General features: G+C 43.1%; 1 long non-coding RNA gene across 1 annotated transcript in view; it reads right to left on the bottom strand.

Moving 5' to 3' along the window:
- Nucleotides 1-260: 260 nt before the first annotated feature.
- LOC125878179 (uncharacterized) overlaps nt 261-3,661 on the bottom strand; it is a 10,193-nt gene continuing 6,792 nt past the window's right edge. The window contains exon 3 of the long non-coding RNA XR_007447732.1: nt 261-502. This is a non-coding gene — a long non-coding RNA (uncharacterized LOC125878179). The remainder of the gene's footprint in view (nt 503-3,661) is intronic.

The following is a 3,661-nucleotide window of genomic DNA, read 5'->3' on the forward strand; positions in this document are numbered from 1 at the left end:
TTCTGAGACGTGTATAAATAATGATTAAAGATGACAAATGTTGTTACTATCACATTTATGGATTATTTTTCTAGACATACAAAAGTTTTGTGCTTCAGAATAAAGATGAAGTGTCACGACCTGATTTCTCAAGTCATGATGGTACCTACTATAACCCACCAGTAGGTAAGCCACCCTGTAACCCGGAACAACAAGTAATGGGTCTGAGGATAAAAACTAAATAAGAGTAGGCAAATAACAATATAAACAGGCAGAAGCAAACCAAAAACATATATACAAATAAAGATCCCTCCCAGAACCTGGAAGTCACTAGTACAGAGCTACTAACAAAATGAGTACAAGTCCCAAAAGTGGACAACAGAGACTGAACTGTCTCGAAAGGTAAAAGACAAGTCTATATATACAGATGGAGACTGAAATAGTACAAAATGTCGTGTGCTCACCCCCGTCTCCGGATCAGACTGCTCCAAGCTCAATCAACGCTGACTACTAGTGCCCGGACCTGCATCACGAAATAGATGCAGAGCGTAGCATGAGTACCAAAACAACAGGTACCCAGTAGGCATCATAGGCCGACTGAACTTGAAAAGTAAAGGCAATATGAAAAGAAGGAATAATATAAACCGAGGGTCAAAAGCGGAAATCTAAGTAACAATGGAATGCACACGAGTGTACAAAGAACTAACTAAAGTAATCTATAAGCTAACTACACCTAACGAGACCCCCATAAGCCCAGAAGGTACACTCGTGCGCAAGTTAAATAAAAACCCGAACGGACCCCCATAAGCCCGACGAGTACACAGAATAACTATAACTAAAGAGAATTGCATAAAAGAACCCAAAAACGAAGAACATCGAACCAGAACCTCAACCCTAATTAGTAGAATCTGACAGTATGGAGGTCGGACCTCGAATCGGATGCTCACCAGAAGTACCTAAGTAACCAATCACAAGTATCAAGTATATGAGGTCGAAACTCTAATCGGATGCTCTGTATAAATATCTGGGCAATAGAGGCCGGACCTTAAACCGGATGCTCTATATAAGTATCTGGGCAATAGAGGCCGGACCTTAAATCGGATGCTCTATATAAGTATCTGGGCAATAGAGGCCGGACCTTAAACGGGATGCTCTATATAAGTATCTGGGCAATAGAGGTCGGACCTTAAACCGGATGCTCTATAAAGGTGCCAATGCAGCTGCTGAAAGAGTCCCAATCGATCCATACTCATAAATGTTCGTGAAACGTCGTCCACACATAGCCAATCAATGTAAGTCCTTGGAATTAAATCGAAAACCAAATTCAAATCGCGAAGTAGAATTAGTGTCGCCGACGTAACTCGTGAAGCCGTAACATCGGGGAAAAATAAGGATAACTATAGTCGAAGAAAGAGTATCGCCTACACCAGTCTACTGGGATCTAAGCCGGTCGAGCGACGTCAGGGCAAAACTAAGGCCTATTGGATCCGAATAATGTATTTCTAAGGCAAGCCCTAGGCAAACCTAAACTAAGGCCCAACATGCTTCAAATAAACAATAATTAAGTATGCAAGTACTCCACATAGTGAGGAGGGTCCGTTAATAATACAAAGAATGCTCACAGTTATCCGATAATTCCCGAAATAGGCCGAAAACATGATTTCTTAACACCTATGCAAGATTCAATGACTACCCAACCCAAATCCCAACTAATCAACATGCATTCACATTCTCGAGCTCAATCTAACAGAGGGAAACCGTAGCCTACCTGTAGGCAGATCACACGCGCTCCAAAATCACTCCATCGGAGCTTTCCCTTTTCGAACGGTCTCGAAACGCTGCCCCGCTATCAAAAATAGAGTCACAACATTAATACGATCGTTTAGACACTAAAATCACAACAAACAGAAACGGGTCAATTTTGGAGTCAAAACGGGAATCGTGGGACCCGTGCAGGAAATTCTGAAATTAACCCCAAAAGTGGATCCTAACCAGTTCCCCCAGCTCATGTCCCAAAATGGGACACAATTCGAGGCTCGGGAACAACACAATATCAACATACAACCAAAACCCAAATTTTCTCAAAAATTAGAAATGGGACAGCAGTTGAATCAGCGTATTTACCAAAAACGAGCGGTCTACAGTAAAATCTGACAACACCACAATGTTCTCCTCGAAAAACCACTCAAGGTAGCCTCAAAAATCACCAAAATCGGATCTAAAATGGCTAAGAAAACAAGTCTCAAAAATTCCCAAAATCAAGCTCACAAAAAGGGTGAGGCAGCAGGTATTTCACGAAATTTACCTCAAACGGAGACTCCAAATCACTATCCGAGCTCACCAACGCGTTTTCCTTGAAAAATCTCACAACTTTGCCTTTTGAATCACCCAAATCGATTGAGAGATGAGAGAGTTATGAGGGTTTGAAGTTTGGGAAAGTTGGCTTATTTTCTGCAATTTATTGCAGAAAATCTGCAATAATTCCAAAATTTAAAACTCCGACGGGGTGCTCCGAACTCGTTCGGAACCCCGTGCACTCAAACGAGATATGCAACCATATCAAATTCGATATTCCAGACTCAATGGCGCAGTCAAAATTTCCATCAAAGGTCATTTCGATAAAAAGTGGGTCCCACTTCCAATAGCCAATTTAAGTCAAAACCCACAAAAAGGTTCGGATAGATATCGAAAACCTTCAGACACAAAAGAAGGGTCAATCTAGACCAAACTCGACATTTCAAAGCTAACCACACTGACGGAATTCTCATTCAAGCGCGTTTACTCGGAATGTTGACCAAAGTCAAACTTAGGCTTAAACTTAAAGTTAAAACGCCTAATCGCACCGACTCACACTGAAAACCTCGGGAGTTATGACGACCATGCTACTAGCCTAAAATGACCATTCTGGAGCTGATGGAATCGTCAGAATTGGATTCCGATGTCATCTTCTTGAACTTTTGATCGAAAATGATCGTTCAAGGTTCATAAGCTCCAAAACACAAAAACTCGCACCAAGACCAAACGAACGACCAGGTGACCGAACTGTCAATCCCAGCAAGTCATAAATGACTTGGGGTCGCTATAGGAACGCTCTAAACGACACACAGAAGGCAATACATAGAAATGACCATGAGGGTCATTACAATATCCACTACTAAAAAGGACTTTCGTCCACGAAAGAAAGGATCAAGAAGTACCTGAAGGCTCAAACAAGCTGGGAAACTGCTCTCGCATCTCCTGCTCGGTCTCCCAGGTAGCCTCCTCGACTGGACGATGCCTCCAACGGACCTTAACAACAGGAATGGCTCTTGAGCGCAATCTCCTCACATCTCTGGCTAGAATGACAACTGGCTCCTCTACAAATGTCAAACGATCATCCAACTCGACTGCATCATGCTGGAGCACATGGGACTCATCAGGAATATTCCGCCGCAGCATCGAAACATGAAACACAAATATTGGAGGTAGGGCCAACTCATAAGCAATATCCCCAACTGTCCGGAGTATCTCAAAAGGCCCAATATACCTGGGGCTAAGCTTGCCCCGCCTCCCAAGCCTCATCACGCCCTTTATGGGCGACACACGGAGGAATACCCGATCACCAACAGAGAATCTTAAAGGTCGACGCCTCTGATCAGCATAACTCTGGTGCCTACTCTGAGCCGTCCTGAGCCTATCCTGA

The sequence above is a fragment of the Solanum stenotomum genome, chromosome 10, assembly GCF_019186545.1.
Source record: "Solanum stenotomum isolate F172 chromosome 10, ASM1918654v1, whole genome shotgun sequence".
NCBI lineage: Eukaryota > Viridiplantae > Streptophyta > Magnoliopsida > Solanales > Solanaceae > Solanum > Solanum stenotomum.